Source organism: Pelodiscus sinensis, chromosome 32, assembly GCF_049634645.1.
Source record: "Pelodiscus sinensis isolate JC-2024 chromosome 32, ASM4963464v1, whole genome shotgun sequence".
In the NCBI taxonomy this organism is placed as follows: Eukaryota; Metazoa; Chordata; order Testudines; family Trionychidae; genus Pelodiscus; species Pelodiscus sinensis.
The window spans coordinates 5,882,619-5,895,710 of record NC_134742.1 but is presented as its reverse complement, the minus strand read 5'-3'; the positions used below and the strand labels follow the sequence as shown (position 1 = coordinate 5,895,710).

General features: G+C 60.5%; 1 long non-coding RNA gene across 1 annotated transcript; it reads right to left on the bottom strand.

Annotated features, from left to right (window-relative positions):
- Positions 1 to 7,376: 7,376 nt before the first annotated feature.
- On the bottom strand, positions 7,377 to 12,828 carry LOC142823111 (uncharacterized). The gene is made up of 3 exons (XR_012898439.1): positions 11,405 to 12,828; positions 9,370 to 9,456; positions 7,377 to 7,847 (listed from the first exon to the last, which is right to left on the bottom strand). It is a non-coding gene; the product is annotated as an uncharacterized LOC142823111 (long non-coding RNA).
- Between the last annotated feature and the right edge of the window lie 264 nt (positions 12,829 to 13,092).

Genomic DNA, 13,092 nt, shown 5'->3' with positions numbered 1-13,092 from the left:
GCTCCTCGGCCAGCAGGGCCCAGGGCTTGGGCCCAGGGACACGGGGGCTCAGGCGACGGGGCGGGAATGGGAGCGTTTGTGCTGCCAGCTCCCATCGGCGGCCCTTGGACTGACATGGGTGGGAGGAATTGGACCGGCTGCCCCGCGCTCCGCAGAGGGAAACGGGGGCTCCCCAGTGCTGAGCTGCTCCGGACAATTCTTTCCCCGCCGTGTGGCTGGGGGCTCCGGCCAGAACACGCCTTCTCCTACTGACCCCGTGTTGGGGGGGGAAGGGCTTGTCAAGGGGTCAGACGGGCAAAGCATGTGGGGGTTGGGTGGATGCGGCTGCCTCCCTCTGCAGAGTCCAAGTCGTGCAATGGGGGATTCTCCATCCCTTGCCATTGCTGAGCCGAGACGTGAGGGCATCAGTAACAGCCAGGGCAAGTGGGGCTGGGACCGGAGGGATGGGGAAGGTTCTGGGGTCTGCAAGGTGCAGGAGCTCAGATCAGATGAGATGATGATTTCTTTGGCCCTTCAAATCTGAGCCCATCAGACCGGCCTCTGGGCTGCTCTGGGACTCCTGACCCCAGCTGTGACCCACAGCCCCTGATCTGCCTGCTAGGCATGACTGCTCCAGCCAGGAGTCTGGAAGGGCTTTTCCTGGGGAGAGACTGTTGTCATGGCAACAGAAACTCCCCTTCTGTGCCTGTGGGCTGCATGCATCGCTCTGTCCCCACAGGCCCTGGGGTGTCGCCTCCCCCTCAGCTGTCACAAGAAAAGTTTTTCAAGTCCTCTGGTTTGCAGAGAATGGCTGAGACCAACCCGAGCATGTGCTTAAGGGCAAGAAAGCAAAGCTCGTACCATCAATGATCGGGTTATTTCTCTTCAATCTCTTTATTTTAAACCAGTCTCACATTCTTTTACTAGCCTCCTGAGGTGGGTGGAGATTTTGGCATCGAGGGAGCATCTCTCGGACACCACGAATCACTTCTCCTCTTCCCGGCAATGCAGGAGAAGGCAGCAGGGACTCCAGAGTCAGCGGGAGGCTGGATACATCTGGGCTGGCCCCAGTGGCCGGCAGACACAGAGTTTTGGGCCTGGCTGAGCAGCAGGTTTCTTTTCACACCCGTCGGTTCCCAGGAGTCTCTGGCCACTCCCTGCCGTGGGTGCTGCCGTGTGAGCCCTGCCCTGGCCGTTCCTGGCCAGGCCCTCCCTTTGCTCCTCCACTCTCCATCCAGGCAGATCTCTGAGTCGGGGAAACCTCCCCTGAGAACCTGCCGCCTCCTCCGTGGAAGTGGTGGGAAAGGGGCTGCCGGGAACTCCTGGCCGTGGTGGCCCTCGGGGTCGTAGAGGAATCCCCTAGTGCAGCGTTTCTCCCCCTGGGGGTCCCTGCCCAGAAGGGGGCGGCAAGGCGAGGGCAGGAGGGTCGCTCACGGGGGCACCGGACGTTTGGGCTTTCCCAGCCGTGGCCTCGTTTTCAGTCCCCAGGTCCCCATCCCGGCGGAGTTTGGAAATAAGAAGAAATGTCCCTGATCTCTCCTGGCCTCCCCAGCTGGGCGGCTGGAGGGGCAGCTGCTCTCTGCCCCCAACCTGGCCAGCAGCGGCGCAGACGGAAGGGTGGCAACGGCATCGCTGCCTCCACTTCTCCTGCGCTGCTGCTGCTGCTGGCACTGACCCCACAGCTGGGATCCCGCTCGCTCTGGCCACCCAGCTTGGAAGGGAGCGATGCCCCCAGCAGGGGGCAGAGGGAAGGATGCAATGGCAGCCACACCCCCTTCCTTCTGCGCTGCTGCTGGGAGCGGAGCTGCCCTCCGAGCTGGGCACCTCCCCTGTGGCCCCTGCTCTGTGGTCCCCAGCGGAGAAGGCAGCCCTGCCAGCAGCAGTGCGGAAGGAACGGTGGCAACAACATGCCAGGCCACCCTGCCTCTGCGCTGCTGCTGGGGCGGCGTTGACTTCTGAGCTGGGGGACCCGTCAGTGACCACCCCTCACTCGCTGCTCAGTGGGGCCCCCTCCGATCTGGGCCCCACAACAGCAGCCGCTGCTCTGCTGCCGCCCAGGTCCAAAGGCAGCGCCACCGCCTGCAGCGGCACAGAAGGAAGGGCTGAGATACCAGACCAGGCCTCCCCTCCTCCTGTGCTGCTGCTGGCGGTGACTTTGCAGCTGGGTGTCCTGCCAGCATGGCCCACTCGCAGGTCACTCACGGTGGCTGTGTCTACACTGGGCCACTTATTCCGGAAAAGCAGCCGCTTTTCCGGAATAAGCTGCGAGCTGTCTACACTGGCCACTTGCTTTTCCGGAAAAGCAATGACGATCTAATGTAAAATCGTCATTGTGTTTCCGGAAAAACTATGCTGCTCCCACTCGGGCAAAAGTCCTTTTTCTGGAAAAACTGTTCCGGAAAAGGGCCAGAGTAGACAGCACAGTAGTCTTTTCCGCAAAAAAGCCCTGATCGAAAAAATGACGATCAGGGCTTTTTTCCGGAAAAGCGCATCTACATTGGCCACGGACACTTTTCCGGAAAAAGGGCTTTTCCGGAAAAGCATCCTGCCAATGTAGACGCTCTTTTTCCGGAAATACTTATAATGGAAAACTGTTCCGTTTTAAGCATTTCCGGAAAAGGGTGCCAATGTAGACATAGCCGGTGTGTCTAGACTACAGGGTTTTGTCAACAAAAGTGGACTTCATCTACACTGCCGCTGAATTCTGTCGAAACAACGTCGACAGAACTCAGCAGTTTTGTCGAGGGCTGTAAACCTCATCTACGAGGAATAACGCCTTTTGTCGAGAGAGTTCTGTCAACAGAAGGCGCTATTGCATCTCCACTGTCCTTTGCGTCTACACTGTCATGTTAACAAAGCGGCTTGCTTTGTCGACAGAACTAGATTTAGTCTAGACACTCTTTGTCGACAGAAGCTTTCTCGACAGTATGGCTGTGTCTAGACTACATGCCTCCGTCGATGGAGGCATGTAGATCAGACAGATCGGCAAAGGGAAATGAAGCCGTGATTTAAATAATCGCGGCTTCATTTAAATTTACATGGCTACCGCGCTGAGCCGACAAACAACTGATCAGCTGTTTGTCGGCTCAGCGCGCTAGTCTGGACTCTCCCCTGCCGACATCAAAGCCCTTTGTCGGAGCCCCGTTATTCCTCGTGGGATGAGGACAGAAGCCTGTAGTCTAGACGTACCCTCAGTGTGGCAGGCAGGGCTTCCCCCAGCAGTGGCACAAAAGGGAGGGCAGCAGCCGCAGACCTTATGTGCGTTGGCTGGGGGCAGGCGGCCTTGTGCACATGGTGCCTGCGCTCTCCAGCTGCCCAGCTGAGCAGTGAGAGGCACGGCCAGCAGCGGCACAGCAGGGAGGGTGGCGATATCAGACCAGCTCCCCTCCCTCCTGCGCTGTTGCTGGCGGTGGGGTTGCCATCCAGGTTGGGCACCTGGCCCCTTGTAACTTCCTCAGCCTCCCCATTAGTAGGCAGAGCCTCTGCCCGCAGCAGTGCAGAGGGAAGGGAGGCACCGCCACACCAGGCCGCCCTCCCTTCTGCGCTGCTGGTGGTGCTGGCGCTGCCTGCTCATGGGAAAAGGTGTGAAAAGGGAGTTCTCCAAAGGAGCAGCGCCGCATGGACCTCGGGGTTCCCAGTGGTCTGAGTCCCCCACTGACTCCAGGCTCCATGCAGGTGCTTCCACTCAGAAATGTACAAGAGCCTCCAGGATCCTGAGCCTTTCAAAGCGGAAGGACCCTCGTAAAGCCGAGTCAGTGGAACTTCCTGCTGGCCCCGGGCTGCACACGGAGTTCCCGTTTTGAAGTGCACAGGAGGCCCTGCTGGGGCCCTTGTCCAGTTCAAAGTGCAGAAAGTGCCCATCGACTAGTCGAGTAGCCAATGGAAATTCCATCGACTCCTCAACTTGTCCATGAATCGTTATTTAACATCCTTACCCAGCAGCAGCGGCGCGGAAGGCAGGGAGGCAAAGCTGCAGCAGCCCGCCTGCCTTCTGCACTGTTACCGGAGACAGCACGGACTGTCCAGCTGCCCGGCGGGAGTGGCGGCGCTGTTGCCAGCGATGGCAGAGAAGGACGAGGGGAGCACCGTCCAGGGCCGCCCTCCCTGTTTGCTAGGGATGTCAGACAGGGAGTCACTGAACAATCATGTCACTGCATCAAACTGTAGCAATTCCACGATTATTCGATAGTCCCTGGTGCCTGAGTCAGCAATGAGGGGCTGCACCGGCATCCCACACAGCAGACAGAGGCTGCACCGGCATCCCACACAGCAGCCTCTGTGCGACGAGAGCTTGTGCCAGCCCCGGACAGAGGCTGCTCTGCAGCAGCCTCCTCTGGAGTGTGAGAGGCAGGAGCAGGCAGCTCCGCAGAACTGGTGCTCACGGAGAACTAGATTTTAAGTCAGCTCCCCTCGAGCAACTCCCCATCCCCCTCGCCTCTATGTGAGACAGCGAGGGAGGAAAGGGGGCTCCATGGAGCTGGCCTGTGTGGAGAGCCGGCTTAGAAGATAGTTCCTCGAACATCTCATCTCATGTCTGCCCTGCCCCCACGCTGATAGGGAGGCAGCAGTGGAGGGGGATGGGTGAGACGTGGTCCCATAGGAGCTGATACACATGGGGAGCTGTCTTAAAAGCTGCTTCCCGTGTGCACCAGCTCCTGCCTGACTCCCTCACCCACCGTGTTGCTGCATCTCTATGAGAAGCAGCAGCCCATGGTGCGGGCCAGGCAGCTCCATGGGATCTGGTGCTCATGGGGAGGCAGCTTAATAGCTGGATCCCCGCAGACACCAGCTCCCACCTTCCCCCCCTCTTGCTGCTTCTGTTCCTGAGGCAGCCGGGGGAGGGGTGCGTGGAGGCGACAGGATTAACCAATAAGCCCAGACGTATTGGTTAATCGTGTAGCCAGCTACACACGTTGACACCCCTAGTTTGTGCTGCTGCTGGTATCGGCGCTGCCCTCTGAGGTGGCCCCTGGCCAGTGGCACCCACTCTCTGGTCACCCGGTTTGGGAGGCAGGGCTGACACCCGCCGCGGTGCTGAAGGAAGTGCTGCAATCCCGCCCCTCCTGCACTTCCTGCTGCACCGCTCTTGGGAGCAGCACTGACGGCCGAGCGGGTGACCAGAGAGTCGTGGCTGCTCCTGGGGCGCCCAGCTCAGAAGACAGGGCCACCACCAGCAGTGGTGCAGAAGTAGGAGTGACACAACACGGAGCCACCCTGCTTCTGTGCTGCTGCTGGCAGGGACGCCGTCGTCTAAGCTGGGCCCCTGGCCAACAGCCACTGCTCTCCAGCCACCCAGCTCAGAAGGCAGCCCCACACCCTGCAGCACTGCCCCCTTCCCTCTGCGCTGCAGCTGGTGGTGGCGCTGACTTTTGAGCTGGGTGACCTACCAGGGGCCGCTGCTCTGCAGCCACCCAGATGGAAAGGCAGCCCCCCCGCCAGCAGCAGTGCAGAAGAAAGGGTGGCAACACCGGACCAGGCCTCCCTTCCTCCTGTGCTGCTGCTGTCAATGGGGCTGCCCCCAAACCGGATGGCCAGACAGTAGCCACTGCTCTCCAGCCACTCAGCTGGGAAAGCCGGGAGAAATCAGACAGTTTTTAATATTTCCAGACATCTGCCCAGAGGAAGATTTGAGGCCTGAAGACGAGGTCATGGCTGGGAAAACCCAGGCAGCCAGTGACCCTGCTCGCAAGCCCCTTCCCCTGGCCCTGGGACCCCCTTTTGGGTGGGGAGCCCCAGCTGGAGAAAGGCTGCACTAGGGGATTCCCCAATGACCCTGGAGACCAACAGGGCCAGGAGTTTCTGGCAGACCCTTTCCCACAACTTCCAGGGAATACGCCGGAACTAGGGCCCCATCGCGTCCCCCTGCAACCTCGCCCATTTCACAGCCAGACCGTGTCCACGCTGCTCCCTGGCACACTCCCGGGGGCTTCCGTGGGAAATTTCCCAGCTCTCTGACCGGCTGGGTCCTGGCCCAAACTAGGATTGTGTGCAATGGGGGTGGGGGCGTCCCAAGAGTGCCAATTTCACTTCCCAGCAGCCTGTGGGGCAGGGCTAGAGCCGTTCCACCCTCACTTCTCCCTGCCCCTCAGGGTGGCTCTGATCTGCCCCCTCCACGAGTGCCCGTGTTGGGGCAGGACAACTCCTGTCCCATCCCAGCCAGGTCAGGGAGCAGCTGACACCCCAGGTCCCTCACCACGTGGGAAGCTCAGACTCCCCTCGCCATTCCCCCATCCCCTCCTCTCCCCCCGTTGTACGTCTCCTGGCTGTGAAATGGGTGGGGCCCTAGTCAGGTTCCCAGGGACCTTTACCCCCCACAGAGCAGGGGTGGGGAACCTTTGCTGGGTCGGGGCCACTGACCCACAGAAAAATCTATGGGGGGCTGCACACAAGTGAAAAACAGCCCCCCTCCCCTCCCCAGCGTGGGCCCCCAATGCAGGGGGGAGCCCCGACCTTCAGGGGCCGGATCCCCGCAAGCCGGGGCTGCATCCGGCCCCCGCGCCTGAGGTTCCCCACCCCCACCGTAGGAATCTGCACTGGATGGGAGTCTCCCTGGGAAGGGCCTGGCCAGGCCTTCGACGCCCAGGGCAGGGCTGCGAGGCGCCGCGGTTGCTGGGGCTTCTGTGCCCGGCGTCCTGGCTGAAGGGCACTGGCAGCCCGAGCTCGGGTCTCGGGGAAGCGGCGCGACGGGAGGCCCCTCCGTCTGTTACAGCTTCAGCAGATCCCGGAGGTTCAGCAGGTCCCTCTCTGTCCTGGCCGGCCAGTTTCCTCCTCCGCTGCCCTGGTCCCGTGTGTGACCTCCCCTGGTCCTGGTTACTGGGCGGGTTGTTCAGTCTTCAGTCTGCGCCGTGACACTCCCTGTCTCTGGGCTGGAATCGTCTCCATCGGGTTGCTGGGTGCAGCCTGCACCTGGTTCCGAGGGGACGGCAGCTTCTCCCGCCACAAAGCCTGCAGGCTCCCAGCTTCCCTCTGGCAGAGCTTGCCTTAGGGCAGAGCGGCCTACTGGGTAGAGTCTGTACTGGCCCCTTTTCTCAGGGAAGTTTGGCCCAATGGCCAGAGTCAGTAATTGCCCCTTTTCTAAGGGCAGTGTGGCCCAATGGCCAGTGTCAGTACCTTGCCCCTTTTCTAAGGGCAGTTTGGCCCAATGGCCAGAGTCAGTAATTGCCCCTTTTCTAAGGGCAGTGTGGCCCAATGGCCAGTGTCAGTACCTTGCCCCTTTTCTAAGGGCAGTATGGCCCAATGGCCAGAGTCAGTACATTTCCCCTTTTCTCAGGGCAGTGTGGCCCAATGGCCAGTGTCAGTACATTGCCCCTTTTCTATGGGAAGTTTGGCCCAATGGCCAAGATCAGTTTCTTGCCCCTTTAGTCAAACCAGTGTGGCCCAATGGCCAGTGTCAGTACCTTGCCCCTTTTCTAAGGGCAGTGTGGCCCAATGGCCAGAGTCAGTACATTGCCCCTTTTCTAAGGGCAGTGTGGCCCAATGGCCAAGGTCAGTTTCTTGCCCCTTTAGTCCAACCAGTGTGGCCCAATGGCCAGTGTCGGTACCTTGCCCCTTTAGTCAGGGCTGTGCAGCCCAATGGCTACAGTCCATAAGCTGGCCCTGACTCACTGGGCTGTGCAGGTCCCTGTCCAGGGACAGGAGATGGGGGAGGGGAGGTTCTATCCCCCGCGGGGGGGAGGGGCAGCTCCTCCTTCTCCCCTGGTGCCCGGTCCAGGGCCGGGTCGGGTCCGTGGCTCCAGTCCCGGCGTGAGCAGGAAAAGCTCCAACTGATGCTCCTACTCTCGCTGGCAGCTCCTTCCCTGCAGGCAACACCGGCCCTGGAGCCAAGCTGGGGGTGGGGGAGCTGGTGCATCCCCGTGGCCGGGCTCCTCCTGTCCCAAGACAGCAAGGGCCTGTCATATGCGGGGCCCGGGACCCAGGGGGCAGTGGGGGCTTGGCCCTGGGCGGCGCCTCTCTAGGGCCCCCAGGGCCAGACCCCTCTGGCCTATCACTGCAGGAGCTGCTACCGCCTCCCCCCCCCATGCCAGCTGTTCCCCCACAGCATCCGGCTGCCCCAGGGCTCCCATTCAGGGTCCCAGGTGTCCAGTGTCCGACCAGACAGTCCAGTTTTTGTGCCCTCTGCCCGGTGAGAACAGTCAGAACTCACCGGGCACGAGCAATGTCGGGACTTTCTGGTTTTCCGGCTGGGCGCCCGACGGAAGCCTGGTGGGGGGGAGGGGCTGGGAGGGGGCGCGATCGGCGCTGGGAGCCTCTGGTTGGAGTGACGCCTTGGGGGGAGGGGAAGCCCCGTCTGTGCTCCTGAGCGCTGGGCAAGCGCCTTGTGCAGCCGCAGCAGAACTCACTGGCGCTGCGCCAGGACCGTGTGTGGAACAGGCAGCGCCCTGGGATCTGCACATGCCCGGCTACGTCCCGCTCCCCGCCGGCCGATTCGCTCCCCCTGACCCTCCCGACAGCCAGTTCTCCCCACTTCTCCTCCTGATCTTTCCCGGCCAGTCCCGCTGCACCTGCCAGCCTTGCTTCCAGCGGCCAGTTCTTCCCCCCTCCCCCCGATGTCCCCCGGCCAGCCCCGCTGCACCTAACCCACCCAGCCCTGATTCCCATCGACTGGTTCCCCCCCATCTCCCCCGTCCAGTCCCGCTGCCCCCGACCTGTTCCCCCCCCCCCGTCAGGCCTGCTTCCCACTGGCCGCCCCAACCCCCCTCCCTCCCCCGGCCAGCCCTGCCTCCCTCCCGGCCCGGCCCCCCACCCTCATCTGAGATCAAGCGTGTCCGATATTTTTTTACTCACCTGGTAACCCTACTCCCATTGCAGGTGGGAGCCTGGGCGGGTCATTTCCACAGGGCCCCCGGCCTGGCATCTGCCGGTGTCTGCTCTAGCAGCCCATTGCCCAGCGGGGTCCCTCACCTCTGGCCCAGCAGCAGTGGGCATAGGGGTCAGCCCCCTCCCTGGCCGGCCGGCCGATGTCCTTGGCTAGGCCCCCGAGACCCTACTCCCAACCCCCCTGGGCCAGGCGTCTCCCTCCTCACGACCCGTGCCCAGCCTGTGCCAACGAGCCCCCATCCCCATCCCTGGGGCTGGGCCCTGGTGCTCAGGGGAGCGAGTCGGATCCATGGGGCCTGGCTCTTAGGAAGGGCCTTGTCTCTCCAGACTAGGGCAATGTGGATGGATCCCATAGTGGGGGGGGGGGGGGGGAGTTGTGAGGGGGAGGGGATGGGATTTGAGGTTCTTGTTCCCAGAACCAGCCAGGCCCTGAGATCAACTTCCACTCCCAGCCCTGACCCTGGAGGGGGAAGGGCCCAACACAGCCCTGACCAAGGGTCCCTGTCTCCCCTTTCCCACCCCCACCCCCCAGTGCTAAAGGAAAACAGCCTCCCCCTGCTCGCCCATGCTCACCTCCCCGCTGTCTGAGCGCCCGTGTGGGGCTCTGCCCGCAGGTCCCCCCGCAGGGCCGGCCCGAGGCCAGACCCCGCCGTGCAGAGCCTGCAAAGGAAGAGGAGCCGGGGTCACAGCTGGGAAACCTCCTCCCTCACCATGGCCCCCTGCTCAGCCAATCAGCAGTGAGACTGGGAGAGGGGGCGGCCGAGAGGTCTCAGGGGACGTCCCAAGGGCTGGCCCAGGTCACCCCCGAGGGGTCGGTCTCAGAGCGATTCCAGCCCCGCCTCTTTGGGGGCTCCCACACAGCCAGAAAGGGCGGGGGGGGGGGGGTGTCTGAGGCTACCCTGCCTTGCAGCTGATGTCAGGGGATCTCCATGAGCTCAGCCCCCCCGCCCCCCCAGCTCCTTCCCCCCCACAGGCCTTTGTGGCATCACCGTCCCCTCCCCCCACACGACTGGTGTCCTGCCCCCAGCCAGCACCTTGGGACACTTGGACAATCAGAGCCCAGAGCTGTACAACCAGCCACAGCCCAACCACTGCTCATGGGCACCGCCAGCAAGTGTGTGAGCAGCCCTGGCCCTTAGAGAGACTCGGGAACTGCCCAGAGATAGGTAGGTAGAGAAACAGCTTGATCACTCCCCCTCCTGCCGACACACACACACCTCCCCCGCAAGCCCTGCTGGTCTGGGACTGATCAGTCTGGTCTGTGAATCACAGAACAGTAGAATGGGAAGGGACATTGAGAAGCCATCAAGTCCAGTTCCCTGCCCTCACGGCAGGACCCAGCTCCGTCTAGATCATCCCTGACAGGTGTCTGTGCAACCTGCTCTGAAATATCCCCAGTGATGGAGATTCCGCAACCTCCCCAGGCAATTTGTTCCAGTGTTTCACAACACTGACAGGAAGTTTTCCCAACAGGCAGAAACATTTTGCAAATGTCCAACCTAAACCTCCCTTGCTGCAGTTTCAGCCCATTGCTCCTTGTCCTGTCCTCAGAGGCCAAGGAGAACAGTTTGTCTCCCTCCTCCTTGTGACACCCTTTTGGGTACGTGAAAACCGCTCTCGTGTCCCCTCTCAGTCTTCTCCTTTCCAGGCTAAACAAGCCGAGTTCTTTCACTCTCATGTTTTCTAAACTGTTCCACATTTTTGTTGCTCTTCTCCAGGCCTTCTCCAATTTCTCCAATTCATGCTTAAAACATGGTGCCCAGAACTGGAGACAAGACTCCAAGTGAGGCCTAAGCCGCGCAGAGCGGAAGAAAGACTTCTCCTGTCTTGCTCACCACACTCCTGTTAGTGCCTCCCAGAATCATGGTTGCTTTTTTTTGCAAGTGTCACACTTTTGACTCCTGTTTAGCTTGTGGTCCACTCTGGCCCCTAGATCCCTTTCTGCAGGACTCCTTCCTAGAGAGTCACTTCCCATTCTGTGTGTGAAGTGGATTGTCCCTTCCGAAGTGGAGCACTTTGCATTTGTCTTTATTAAGCTTCATCCTATTTACCTCAGACCATTTTTCCAGTTTGTCCAGATCACTTTGAATTCTGACCCTTCCTCCAAAGCACTTGCCACCCCGCCCAGCTTCGTATCATCTACAGACTTAATAAGCGTCCTCTCTATGCCAAGATCTCAATCACTGATGAGGATTGAACAGAACCGTCCCAGAACAGGCCCCTGCAGAGCCCCTGCAGAGCCCCACGTGTTAGGCCCTTCCAGCATGGCTGGGAGCCATTAATAACGACCAGTTTTAAAGAGAACAAAAAGCCATAAGTCTCCCCTGTCAGTAACCACCCACTCGACCAATCTGCACCGAGACTGAGAGCGCCGATTCAGCAGGGGCAGGGGACAGGGATCCACAGATGTCCAAAAGGACGGGCCAGGTCACCTCCGGCTCCCAGCGCTCTGCCAGCTCAGCTCTGAGTGAGGCCTCCGACTGCCCCGACCCTCCAACACCCACCCACCCTAATTGGTGGGGCAGGGAAAGGGGGGGAAGACGCAAAAGAAGGCGAGACAGAGGGAGGGGAGGGGGCAAAGGGGAACCAAACTGAGCAGGCTCCAAACCTCTCTGAGCTCCGACCGTCTCACCGGGTCCGGCACTGCCGGCCGCAGGGAAGTAGAAAACGCCGACGAGGCTCCTCCTGCCCCCGCCCCTCGGTCCCAATTCTCCATTCTGGCCCAGCAGAGACCCTGGGAAGGGGCCGCGCTGCTGCCAAACCGCGGGAATCTCTGAGCCTGCCCCGGCCTTGCACCTCTGTCCTGATTGGCTGTTGTCAGGGTCTCTCTGAGGTCATCCCTGTCCCCCAATAGGCTGAGGTCCTGCCACAGGCCTTTGTGATGTCAGTGCCACCCCCACCCCTCCCCTGCAAGGCTGGTGTCCTGGCCCTGGCTGGCCCCTCTGGATGCTTGAGGGGTTCCCCCGGGCCCCACTGAATGGCAGCTGGTTGTGGGGCCGAGCGGGCTGGGCAGTAACGCCCCCGGGGCTGCTCCCTCGGCCCCACCCAGCTTGTTGGTCCTTAGCAGAATGTAAGGCCAGATCGGTCCATTCTGGAATCACAGGGAAAGTTGCCCCTCCCCCATCGGCACTGGCCGCCCTTGGGACTTAGGGTTGGCCAGAGGGCTCTGGGAGAGATACAGCCCCCGTCTGACAGCCTGGAATTCGCCTTCAGTTGCAGACCACGTGCCAGGCCAACACCAGAGATGTCAGACCAGGGTAACTAGGGGGGATTGTTAACGATACTGGTCTAAGCCCTGGCGTGGACACACGGGCACTGCTATAAGGGGCCCTTCTTTTGCTAGAGTGTAATGTATGTCCTGAGCTGGAATCAGTCCCTGCCAGAAACTTTCACATGGGTAGGACCAACTCCCTGGTAGTTTTTTCCTTCCCTCACTTTATCAGTAGTTGAATGATACATTGGCAATTGCCTCTAGCTCGCCTCATCCACAGTGCTCAACCGACTTCCCAAAGGAGAGTAGGTTCATTATAGGGAAACTGAGGCATGGAAAGGGGCAGTACCTTGCCCAAAGTCACCCCACTGGAAAATGGTAAACCCAGGTCTGCTGAGTCCCCATCCAGTACTGGACACGCACCCCTCAGTCAGGAAGGGCCAAATTCGTGACCCTCTGAGCATGGGTTCTTCAGGCTCTAGAGCCGTGGTCACCAACCAGTAGATCTCAGGGGCTCTAAGAGTAGCTCTTGAGCCCTCTCTGAACTGCACGCCTCATTTGAGGAGCAGCTACTCACCGAGCAACAACACAGGTGAGTAGCTGCAAGGAATGGTGGGAGCTGAGCGATCGGAAGGGCTGAAACACCCCAGCCAGCTGACTGTGGCTTTCAGCTGAAAGGCTGCCCCGCGCTCCAGCTATCGTCAGCTTCTCCTCTGCACCTGCCCACGTGGAGCTTGGTGCACCCTGGCTGAGCGCCATGGCCAGCTGGCCGCTTCTCTTCCCTCCAGCCTGGCTGCCCTGTGCTCAGCCCAGGGAAGCTGCCTCTAGCTCCAGCTGTGCTGGAGCAAGCTTCCCAGGCTGAGCGCAGGATCACAGATGCCCATCTGATGGACTGTATACGACTAGCAATCTCAGACTACAACCCAGACACTGTTCAGTCACAGGTGTCACACTGAGATTTTATTGGAAGAAAAAATATATAATTATCAATACTTGATTTTAGATTTACAAAATAGCAGAGAACAAAATGTATCATTGTAAATTCTTCATTTGACATTTAAATAGCATGAATTAAAAACAGAGCA